Source organism: Artemia sp. Qi Xiang Cuo, chromosome 1 (genome assembly GCF_049724085.1).
Source record: "Artemia sp. Qi Xiang Cuo chromosome 1, ASM4972408v1, whole genome shotgun sequence".
In the NCBI taxonomy this organism is placed as follows: domain Eukaryota; kingdom Metazoa; phylum Arthropoda; class Branchiopoda; order Anostraca; family Artemiidae; genus Artemia; species Artemia sp. Qi Xiang Cuo.
Genome location: NC_142794.1, coordinates 73,974,049 through 73,987,132, shown reverse-complemented (window position 1 = coordinate 73,987,132; position 13,084 = coordinate 73,974,049). Strand labels below are relative to the sequence as shown.

Sequence of the window (13,084 nt, the reverse complement as noted above, 5' to 3'; positions counted from 1 at the left end):
GTATTAACAGTAGCAGTAGTAGTAGCAGTTGAAAGTAGTCACAGTTGCATATAACCACTGTCACAGTTGCATATAGCTGCTGTCACCGTTCCAAGTGGTTTCACAGATGGTGGCAGTCACATTTGCAAGTAGTTGCACTTGTAGTTGTAAGTAGCTCCAGACATAAGTAGTTGATGCAATCAAAGTTGCATGTACTCGCCATTGCAGTTACGTCGTTGGGGTTGCAATTTGTCCAAGTTGCAATTAGTCTGAGTCGCCAGTATTTGCAATTGCAAGTAGTCATAAACAAAAACAGTATTGTAATAGCACCAGTACTAAGAGCATAAGTGGTAGCTTAGTAGCCCCGAAAGGTTCAATTTAAAGCTTTGTGATGTTCCTCAGATGTTGCTGATATGCTCTTTTGACAACCTGGATGCATACAGTGCGTTTTCATTTTGTTCAACATAAAGTGCCACATCCCCGAAGGTTTCACCTTAATGCCCTTAGCCATACCTGATATATTGCAGATAGGGCATTTTAACATTCATATTTAGCTATAAATCCCCCTCAATATGCCCTGAAAGTTTGAAGGTGATCCCTATATCTCTTCCAAAGATGTCATGAATATGCTCTTATGTCAAAGTTGGATGGACTTTGTGTCTTTTGATTTAGTTCAACATCCCCAGTAATATGCTTCGAAAGTTCCAATTTAGCCTAACCCCTCACCCGTTTTTTCTTTGGATATTGCACATACACCCTTTTAATTATCTGGAGAGGCATAGTACCTTTTTGGTTTAGTTTTACTCACCCTTAAGTTTCCCTAAAATTTGGAACCTGATGCCCTATTGTGTTCCTGAGTCATTGTATCTATGCTGTTGTGACAACATGGATACACTTAAATCCTCCTGAAGAAAATTGACTTTAGAAGAAAAAATTATCCTCGATTTTGTAACTGTGTGTCATCTGGTACATACTGGGACATGTCCCAGTGTGTACCACTTTTCCTGTCCCACTAAATACCAGATTTCACCCATCCACAAAATCAAGGGTAATGGTTTAGAAAATAACTAGATAATTTGGCTTTTGTTTTGTACCACAAGTACTAAATTGTACTGAACCAAAAAAGAATAAAAACAGAATATGTAAAGGCAAAATATTTTTGATGGGTATTTCCCAAACCAAGGAAGGTTTACTCAAAAACAAAAATTGCAACATATCAAAACAATTGCTCTGGATGGTTGAACATTAAACTAACTATGCTAGATGGGATCTTTAGATTTTTTAAAAGATGGCAGAAAGGATCAAATTGTATCTATCCTAGTCAGAAGGCGTGTCACTGGGCTGTAAAAACAGTTACAATTAGACCCCGGCGCCGCGCCGGCGGATCGACCGAACGCCGCCGACGAGAGACCCGGTCGAACGCCGCCGACGTGTCGTAACGCCGCCGGCCTGCCACAGGCGTGCCGCTGCCAGCAGAGGGGGCGGCGCTCGGTCGACTTTAAATTAATTTTGCGGCAATTCTTTATTGCATCAACCGCAAAGTCGGAGCTTTTCCTTCTCGTGTGGTTTTTGTATTTCGACTTTCCTGATTAGAAATCAAGCAGGGCTTGCACTATCCCTGAATTTTCGGGTATTTCAAAATCTATGCGTCACCCCGAAAAAAAATTTGGTTCCCCAAATCCCCGAAAATCACGCAATCACGGTGCCACCTCTAACGATTTATCACCAGTGACTATCCCTGCCAAATATTACTTTGCATACCATAATTCTTCACTACTCTCTTATTCATTAATTTTCGTCTCTTTTGGTACTTTGAATAAAAACCAGACAGATGCAATATGCAATTGCAGATATTGCAATATACACAGTTCTTCATATGTTGACAAAAAAAGTATCGTCTTTATAAAATGAGTTTAAATAATTTCGAATTCAGTTTCCCAATCGCTATTTCTTACATCATTCGTAGTCAAGAATTTTAGTTTCAAGTTGAATAGAATTATAGAACGTATTCACTACAATACAGCTTCAGCCTTCAATTGGATTTTGAAATTAACAGCCGACAGATTGTTTTTACACCTGAATTGTAAGTTTGCAGATTTTTTTTTTGCTGTTTTCAGATAAGATTTTCTTAATGTTTAATACTCAATTGTTGAACGCCTCATAGAAAATACAATCTTCTTTCTGAAAATTTTTTACCTTCCCCCTCCCAAAAAAAACCCTTCTATTGAGACAAAATTTAGCTATAGACTAAGCTATGTACAAGGATGAGGAATTAAAGATTGAACCGGAAGTTACCTTAAAAATATGATTCATAAATAATTTTTAAATTATTGCCTATCGGGGGGGGGTAGGGGGCTATCATTTTTAAATGAGAATACCTCATTTTTTTTATTGAAAGCAGGGATGTCAAAAAGATAATTATTTATTTCATTTAAAGTTGTGACAGAAGAAAATGATATTAAATTCCCTGGGTTTCATTGAAATAGTTTGATAGACCCAGGGCCCCCCATTAGAACTTGTTCATTGTCTTGGTTATTTTGCAATTTCTCTTAGGCTACTGGCCTAATTTGGCTTTTGTGAGTGCTCCCTTTTAATTAGATTCTTTGGATCCTATTGAATGCCACGGAGAATCTATGAGTTTTCTAATAATTTGAGGTATATGTGAATAATTTTGACATTTTTGTTGTTGTCTTTGTACCCCTTTACTCATACCCCCAAATTTTTTTCAAGGAACACTAAGCTGTTTAACGTTATTTTGCGTGTTTGTTTGAACCATATAGTAACTTAGTTAATTATTAAGTAAATTATTTTTCTAATGAAAGCTGAGACGGTATCCTATCAAGGTGGTATCCAGAAAGGGGGGGGGGTAGTGAGCTATTATATTTAAATGATAATATCTAGTTTTTTTTTTAAAACAGGGGTGCCAATAAGTTAATTATTTTTTGTATTTAAAGCAGAGACGGTATCCTATCAAGAGGGGGGGAGGGCATAGGGAGTTATTATATTTAAGTGATAGTACCTTGATTTTTTTTTTATTGAAAGCAGGGATGCCAAAAAGTTGAAAAGTTGACAAAAATTAACAAGATTTTCGTGAGTTAGACTTGATACAGCACTTGCATGGTTTTATCGTCCAAAGGGAAAGGACCATATGCGTCCAACCCATTTGTTATTCTTATTGATGAAACGGGTTTACTTTGAAAACATTCATTCATAAGTACCAGGCAAATTCACACTAAAACGAATTGGTGTGACGAAAGCGATATCGACATCCCCACCTAACGTAGCGCTCGAGTGACAGTGGTGCCCTTGTTCCAGTGCCCAAGTTACATTAAAAGGCCAAGTCATAATAAAAGCTTTCAATTTGGGAGGTTCAAGGATGAGTCTTTTACAGTCTTAGGACCTCAGGGTACTAGATGTTGCAACGTTCTTACGTATCTACAGTGGTTTAAAAAATTCGCTCACCTCACAAATGATTACCAAAAATATGCACAAATAAACAAATGTAACATTTGGAATAATATAACACTTTTTTAAACCTTTGAAGAAAAGCAAAAAAGGCTAAATACCCGTTACTACGCTTGCAAGCTATTTTAAAAAGGAAATCTTCGGAGATTTCAACGGAAATTACCATAGCAGAAGCTTTGAGCCTGGGTGGGGATCAAAGAGGAGTCTTTGAGTATTTTGACCACAGGTGACTCATTGTTGCGACTTTCTTAAATTTGGTGTTTTTTTGTGAGCACTTGGAAATCAAAGCTTAAACTCAATAACTGTGTGTCCTAACATTTTGCTTGATTTAAAAGTGACGAACTAGGATGAAAATCTCAACATCATCCTGGAGCTTCTTCAGTCTGCATATTATTTCATTTAATTACATTTAAAACAGATGAGCTTTTCATTTTTTACCTAAGAAAATAGCCGGCACTTCATTTTTCTTCATACCGAACAAACCATTAAGTGTTTTTTGTTTCATTGTAATTGGAATGTTCTCATGTGAGGTGTTCATCATATATTTTTCAATTTGATAAATTTACTCCTTTTAGATGCAGTTTATAATTTGACTGATATTAGTTATTTATCAGTTTATAATTTGGAATGAATCCCCTAAAGAAAAAATGAATAATATCTAAAAGAGCAGCCAAAAGCAATAAAAAGCAGCAGTTCAGCCTTAGCATACATGACATATATTCTATAAAGAAGCCAAAAAAAACTTTAAAATGCATTTTTTAAAACTGTTATTTAAAACCAGTTTTTAATACAAGAAGGCTTTTTAGGAATCCAAAAGAGCAAAAAAAAAAATCAATATCAAAGTCGCCCATTTCAACTGTCTCATAGGTGAAAAAACAAATATAGTCAAAGATCTCTATGAAATGAAGCTTCTAAGTTCAAAGTTATATTCAAAGTTTTTACTCAGGAAACTGACAAGTTTTGTGATGAAATAGTTTAAGTTTTGTATGCAGTAGTGCTCGATGAAAAAAACCAACTAAGTTTGGCAATTATTTATGTTAAAAAATACATAGCTAATAGATACTTCAACTACTCGTATTATGCAAGGGTTCTGAAACGCCACAGTCATTTCATTTCTACCAGATTTCTACTTCTCTTGATGAATAACGAAGAATACCAGTTTTCAGCCAGCGACTTGTGAATTTTTGAACTCATGAATAGGCTCGAAACTGTTGCAGATTTAAGCTGTTATTTGAGAAAGACTAATTAAAACATTATTGTTGGCGGTCAGCATTGTTCGCGCCGGTGGCGCGCCGCCGACATCTTCCTGGCGGCGCGGCGCGCTGTTTTCGGCCCCGCCGCCGCCGGTCATCCCTCATCGGCGCGGCGCCCCTGTCTAGTTACAATCCTCTTTTCTGCATTTTGTGTCAAGCGTTTTATAGTCCGTCTCAACAACAGAGCCGAAAAGATCCAACTTTGGACCTGATTTTGCTCTGAAATCTGAATTAAGGTAATTCATTAAGGTATGGGCCGAACATTTTAAGAATTTGCTTAACCAAGATAGAGTTGCAGGAAAAAATATAGAGGAAAATGAAAAAGTTTGTGATACCTTGGATGTGAAGGAAGATTTGTTTTGTTAGGAAGACTTAGTAACAGTACTAAAAGGATTAAAAAATAATAAGCCTCTAGGTGCTGATAGGGTGGTAAATTAGTTTATTAAATACGGTAGCTCTGAGGTTAGAAATAAGTTACTGAAGATTATGAATATGATTTTTGAAAAAGGGGAAGTACCTAACGAGTTTAGGAAAACCTTAATTAAGCCACTTTATAAGAAAGGTGGTAAAAGTGCATGTTGTAATTATCGAGGCATTAGTCTGGTCTCTGTAGGTAGTAAATTACTAAGTAATATGATACTTTTTAGACTGAGAGATGCCGTAGACAAAGTTTTAAGAGAAGAACAGTGCGGTTTTAGAAAAGGCAGAGGATGTGTCGACCAAATTTTCACTCTTATGCTTATAATTGAGAAGTGCCTGAGTTGTCAAACACTTTTGGTCCTCAGTTTTATAGATTATGAGCAAGCGTTCGATTCTGTTGATAGAAGAGCTTTAGTAAAGGTTTTATCCTTGTATGGTATACTAGACAAATACAAAAACGATTAGTGCTATGTACGGGAATAACACTGCTGCGGTTAAGGTAGGAAATGAGGTTAGCAGCTGGTTTGTATTAGATCAGGAGTTAAGCAGGGTTGTGTTCTATCCCCCTTCTTATGGATTATTTTGATGGACTTTGTCTTAAGGAGCACAGGAAAGGCAATGGGAGACCACGGAATAAAATGGGGAGGAAAAAGTCTATGCTTATGACTTAAGCATCCTGGATGAAAGTGTGAGCAAAATGAATGAAGTTTTAGTGGTTTTGTGAGTTCAGGGTGCAAGAACAGGTTTGAAAATTAATGTTAAAAAGACTTAAGTCACTAAGGCTAGGAATAAGTGAAGATGAAAAGGTGACGTTGGATAATTAAAAGATAGATCAGGTGGGCTTCACTTACCTTGGTAATATTATTAGCAAAGTTGGTGGAAGCAGTGAAGATTTTAAAGTAAAATAGTCAAGGCTCAGGGTGTTTTTTCACAGTTAAAAAAAGTTTGGAAGAATTGGAAGACAAGTCTACAAACCAAGATTAAAATATTGGAAGCTACAGTGATGACACTGATCAAATATGGCTCTGAAGCATGGGCGCTTAGAATAACGGATGATAGTTTGCTAGGTGTTTTCCAGAGAAATTGCTTAAGGATTGTTCTGGGTACCCGGCTGAATGACTGTATTTCAAATAATAGGCTATACGAAAAATCTGGTTCAATACCGCTCTCTAGGGCTATTATAAAAGAAAGGTTGTGGTGGCTAGGGCACGTTGTGTGGATGAAAGATGACAGATTGCCGAAGATTGTTCTTTTGGCCAACCGTCTAGTGCAATGTATTGCATAGCTAAGAAAAGCGTTTCCTTTGCGCAAAAGCAAAAATTGTGTCTTTTGAAAAAAGTATCATTTTAAAGCACCCTACAATTTTGCAAAAGCTATGGGTAATGGCTTATGTGCAAAGCATAGCATACGTGCCGAGTATTGCACATCTGGAATTTTCCAAGAAGAAATCTAAAGTTTTTTTGCCTTCATTTTTATCTAGTGAAAACGAATTAAAGTAGTGGGAGTGTTAGATAAACGATGTTTTTTTTGCGCATCTAACTTTTTTGCGGATGCAAATGTGCATTTAATCGCGATAACTTTTTTTTGCATCTTCCCACACATGGGAGACGTCAGCAATCCAGTTGTTTTACAATAGATATAAACTGAAAATTTGATGTTTTAAAGCATTCTTAGGAGAGCATCCAGAGACAATTTTTATGCCCATTTACCGAGTTGTCATCTTTAACTTGGTCAATTGTCATTTGATATAAGTACAATAAAACCATTGTTTATTATGATCTTCTTGTTTGTATTGTCGGATGTCAGTCAGATCTCTCGTGTACTCTAGGTAACGTTCCCATTGGGAATCAGTATCAGAGGACAGCAAGCAGTCCTGAATCTGTAATCGTTAATCTCAAGATAGAGGCAACGAAACTCAATCAGATCCCATTAGATTCAATTCATAGAAGGGATTCAAACCCTTCGTGAGGCTACCTCTAAATTAAAAAGTCAGAAAACGTCTGCAAGACATGAAAGCCTCCTTAAGATAAGCAACTTAAGAGTTCAAATATTACCCTCCGTTTCATTTGGCGCGGCCTCAAATTAGAGAAAATCACGAGAGAAACTGACAACTAAAAATACAAAATCTTTCTTATTTATTTTCTATATTTTCTTATTATTAACTATATGAAAAAATAATACTTAACGCTTTCAAACAGGGACTCAACCCTAAACTTTATCGTCTACTAATTTCAAAAAATATTGAAGACCTGGAATTAGTGATCCAGGAGGTCGCGACAGCTTGCGAAATTGATAGTATTGTCTTACAACATCAAAAATTATCAATTAATAATGTAGAAACGAAAACACCCAAAACGTCGAGAGATCCCACCCCACGATTTTTCTCACGAGAACCATCGCCAAAACCTAACATAACTAGAAGTCGAACCCCACCAAGGCAACGATTAGTACGTTTTTCAGAAAATAACCAATCAAGGCCAACAACCTTTAACCAACCAATAAAATGTTATGCATGTGACCGCATAGGACACATAGCAAGGAACTGTTTTTCAAACAATTACAATTCAAATTACCGCGGAACATATAATAGTTTGTTCAGGAGAACAAACAACAGCGGGTACGCGATGAGAGGCAATAGAGGAAATACCTCCCTAACAAGAGGTAGATATAACAATAACCAAAACTTCCAACGCAATACATCACAATACCGTGGCAGAACTAGTTACCCAATAAGTAATTGGAATACCAGGGGCAACTTTACAAACAGGCGAGATCAAAATACCAATGCTAATTGGCAGAATAACCAGAATAATGAAAATAGAACAAATGAACGTTCTACATCAAATGACTGGACACCCCAGTGAAACGACACAAGCCTCCAAAACCCATAAGACCTAATTTTGGTGGCAGAATATTTTTTAGGTCTCCTAAAGTAATAATACCATTTTTAAGTGCAGAAAATAACAAAATATTACCCATATTTAACAATTTCAGTGTTGAAAATATTTATTTTAATACCCTAATAGACTCTGGAGCCACTGCAAATGTTATGAACACATCCGGGTTTAATGCATTGCCCAGGCACATCAAACAACGAATAATCTATTCCTGTATACCTGACGGTACTTAAATAATAATCTATTCTATATACCTGACGGTACCTAAAGATAATAGAAGTTTCCCTACTAGATTTATTATCTGTAAAAATTTCCCTTATGAAGCAATAATAGGCTCAAATTTTCTCAGATTCATAGAAGGGATTCAAACCCTTCGTGAGGCTACCTCTAAATTAAAAAGTCAGAAAACATCTTCAAGACATGAAAGCTTCCTTAAGATAAGCAACTTAAGAGTTTAAACATTACCCCCCGTTTCATTTGTCGTGGCCTCAAATTAGAGAATATCACGAGAAAAACTGACAACTAACAATACAAAATCTTTCTTATTTATTTTCATGTAAGTGTTTATTTTAATAATGTGTATCTTACAAACTTATTTTAAAAATAAAACAATTACAAAGTAAGATAGTCACAAAAAAATAAGAATAACATATTTTTAAAATGGCACATGAACAAAAAGAACTACTAACAGCTCAACAATTAATTGCAAAGGGGACATGAAGGGGACACAGACGTGGACCAATTCAATATTCATTTGGCACAATTTGTAGCAATGACAAAAGTAGATTTAAAAATACTGAAAAACATGCTACTCCTGAGACTAAAAGGCCAAGCGCTTATGTTTTTAAAACAAATTGAAAATTCAATTGGTACAGAACCAAACACATCAATAAACTCAGTAGAACTATTACAACAGGCATTCCAAAAGAGATTCATTGACACTAGTTCTTTGAACAAACTAAAACATGGGATAGTCACATTCGAACAAACGCAAAAGGTAAGAGAATACCTACATAAGATTAGGAGTTCGACAGAAGAACGATATGGCCCGGGAGAGGGAGAACTATATGAAAAAATAATACTTAACGCTTTCAAACAGGGACTCAACCCTAATCTTTATCGTCTACTAATTTCAAAAAATATTGAAGACCTGGAATTAGCGGTCCAGGAGGTCGAGAGAGCTTGCGAAATTGATAGTATTGTCTTACAACATCAAAAATTATCAATTAATAATGTAGAAACGAAAACACCCAAAACGTCGAGAGATCCCACCCCACGATTTTTCTCACGAGAACCATCGCCAAAACCTAACCTAACTAGAAGTCGAACCCCACCAAGGCAACGATTGATACGTTTTTCAGAAAATAACCAATCAACGCCAACAACCTTTAACCAACCAATAAAATGTTATGCATTTGACCGCAAAGGACACATAGCAAGGAACTGTTTTTCAAACAATTACAATTCAAATTACCGCGGAACATACAATGGTTTGCTCAGGGGAACAAACAACAGCGGGTACGCGATGAGAGGCAATAGAGGAAATACCTCCCTAACAAGAGGTAGATATAACAATAACCAAAACTTCCAACGCAATACATCACAATACCGTGGCAGAACTAGTTACCCAATAAGTAATCGGAATACCAGGGGCAACTTTACAAACAGGCGAGATCAACATACCAATGCTAATTGGCTGAATAACCAGAATAATGAAAATAGAACAAATGAACGTTCTACATCAAATGACTGGGCACCCCAGGGAAACGACACAAGCCTCCAAAACCCATAAGACCTAATTTTGGCGGCAGAATATTTTTTAGGTCTCCTAATGTAATAATACCATTTTGAAGTGCAGAAAATAACAAAATGTAACACATATTTAACAATTTTAGTGTTGAAAATATTTATTTTAATGCCCTAATAGACTCTGGAGCCACTGTAAAGGTTATGAACACATCCGTGTTTAATGCATTGCCCAGGCACATCAAACAACGAATAAACTATTCGTGTCCTAACTTATCAAGCGTGACAGGACATAATTTAGAAGTTAAAGGATCTATATACCTGACGGTACTTAAAGATAATATAAGTTTCCCTACTAGATTTATTATCTGTAAAAATTTCCCTTATGTAGCGATAATAGGCTCAAATTATTCAAAAACAAACAACATACTATTAGACGTAACCAATTCAAAATTTATCTATCCGTCGGAAAAACGGGTCAGAGTGAACAATATTCATAACAATTCAACAAAGGTAAAAATAAATGATATGAAAGAATACAGAGACAAACAAATTCAGGATATTACCAAATTATGGAAAGAAATTATAACAAAAAACCCCCCTAATGATAATAAACCTAACAAAATTGTTTTAAATTCAATAAATACAAACACCCCGGAAAAATACTATGGATTCTTAGTGCGTAAAACCAAAATCCCACCTAAATCAATGCAGAGAGTTCAAATATCCCAAATGATTAAACCAATTAATGACAAAAATGAAATTTGGATGGCCACACCAATAGAGGATATCCCTAAAAATTTGACATGTGAAGAACAAATTATAAATTATGAAACAGGAGAGGGTTACATTTGGATAACCAATACACATGAAAATGATGTAATTAATTTAAAAAAGGGAACATGCCTAGTAGAGATACAAATTGTATCGGAAGCGGACCTAGACGATTGGAAGAAGTCAGGGGAAAGCTTAGTAAATAATATAAATACACAAGAAAAAGAATACCCCCTATCGAAAACCCAATTATTAGAAAAATTTGATTTAAATCATATCACTGATATCCTGCTAAAGAATAAATTATGCGAACTACTTTGGGAATTCAAAGATGTTTTTTCAACGTCAGAGAATGACATAGGTCTAATACCATTCTACGAACACGCAATACAAACTACAGGGTTACCTGTTGCCAAACAACCATACCGTATTCCATACGAACATAAGGAGTGGCTTAAGAATAAAATCAAGGAGCTCGAACAAAATGAAATAATCAGACCTATAGAATTAGCCCTTAATCTGCTCCAGTGATACTAGTACCCAAAAAAAACAAGGACCTTAGATTAGTGGTAGACTACAGAGCTTTAAATAAACAAGTAGTTAGCGATAAATTCCCACTTCCCAGAATAGATGAAATATTCGACTCGATTTCAAACAATCATAAAATATTCACTTTCCTGAACTTAACTCAGGGATACCACCAAGTAAAAATAGCAAAAGGCGATGTATACAAAACAGCATTCTGCACAACAGAATGTGGTTCTTATGAATACTTACGAGTGCCCTTTGGACTCAAAACCAGTTCAAGCGCATTGTGCAGACCCTTGCTTCACCTACTAAGAGGTCTAAATAACATAATCCACTTCGTGGATGACGTGATTTGCATGGATAAAAATGCTGAAGACCATTTAATTACCCTATCCAAGGTATTCGAAAAATTTAGAGAGGGAAATTTAAAATGTAGGCCAGAAAAAGTAAACTTATTGCAAAATAAAATAAAATTTTTGGGAGTAGTACTAACGCAGGGCCAAATAGCCCCGGATCCAGAAAAAGTAAAAATAGTAGAGAATCTCAAAGCCCCCCAAACTATAAAACAGTTACGAAGTATCCTGGGACTTTGTAGTTACTTTCGAAGATTCATACGAAACTATTCCCAGATAGCCAAGCCCCTAACTGACCTTACTCGAGGAAAACCACAAAAGATTAATTGGTCAAAAGACGCGCAAGAATCATTAGATTATCTAAAAAAAGCACTCATATCAGAGCCCATCTTATCATTACCAAACTTCCAAACGGGACAATTCATAGTTACTGCAGATGCATCAACCAAGGGAATAGGGGCCATTCTCTCACAAACATTTGAGAGGGAAGAAAATGGCAAAATTATAAAGGAAGAAAAAGTAATAGCATATGCTAGTCCTACCCTCACCCCAGGAGAAAAAAATTACTCAGCCACCATGCTTGAGCTATTATCAATAATTCATCACCTAGACAAATTTAGACATTATTTGGTGGGTAGGAAATTTAAACTACGCTGTGATCAGAAGAGCTTACAATATCTACAAACTTTTAAAAAACCAACGGGAATCCTAGCTCGATGGGTACTCAAAATACAAGATTTAGACTATGAATTTGAACACCTATACGATACTAGCATAACATAAATACACATGGGCTACTATTTAAAATTTTGAAATTGAATTGATTTAATTTGATGGGACCATGTTATGAATTTTTTTTTGAGAAAACATTATATAACCTTTATTTCTGGTCTTTACCTGCGCTCAATCTTGATTTATTTGTTTTTATTCTTTTAAATATTATTTCTTTTCTTTTCACGGTATATTCTATGCATTGAAAATTATATAGGTATTGCTTTTAATACCTTATCTCTTGGAGTGGGTCATGTTGACCTTGATATTTTACACAGTTCTTGTTTCCTTCAATCTTAAAACATATTTTTTGTTTCCTACATTTATCTACTAGGGCTAAATTGGTCTGACAAGGACCTTTGGCAAACCAGTACCGGATTTTATATTGTTTTTGCAAGTTCCTAATTTCCTTCTGAATGTATTGAAGGTACTTGCCCTTTCTCCCGTTGTACTTAATTCCCAATTTTCCTCTTGCGGGTCGATATTTGGGATTGTTTGCAAATTGTAGTCCAAAACGATACGATTCTTTGGCATATTCTCTTAAATCATATTTAACATTCCACTTTTTTGCAAAAATTTCATTTCCTGATATGTCTAATATCAGGATTGCTGCTGAGTATATCATGTTTTCTTTGGCAAACCTGATAGTTATGAATTCTGTGTCAATAATTTCCTTGACCATTTTTCTGAAATGAAAAGTAGTTTCTATTGGCTACTGTCTTGTTGTATTACTTCAAAATTAGTTACATATATGGTGACCTTAGGTCGAAATCAAACTTTTGTTTGCCAGTATTTCCTTATACTAGGGTACTTATTCGTTTGACATAATTTGATGCTTCTAAAGCTCCAAATTAACTAAGACCGAATATTTATTTTGAAATGGAAAGTAAGGTAACTT

The 13,084-nt window shown here is 35.6% G+C and overlaps 1 protein-coding gene and 1 long non-coding RNA gene across 9 annotated transcripts in view; one reads left to right on the top strand and one right to left on the bottom strand.

The window, feature by feature from the left end:
- The window catches only part of LOC148956711 (uncharacterized), a 103,411-nt gene extending 102,602 nt beyond the window's left edge, over positions 1–809 (bottom strand). The window contains exon 1 of the long non-coding RNA XR_016141570.1: positions 788–809. This is a non-coding gene — a long non-coding RNA (uncharacterized LOC148956711). The remainder of the gene's footprint in view (positions 1–787) is intronic.
- LOC148956708 (cytochrome P450 302a1, mitochondrial-like) overlaps positions 1–13,084 on the top strand; it is a 98,308-nt gene that overhangs the window by 20,430 nt on the left and 64,794 nt on the right. The gene's annotated exons all lie outside the window — the stretch shown is intronic.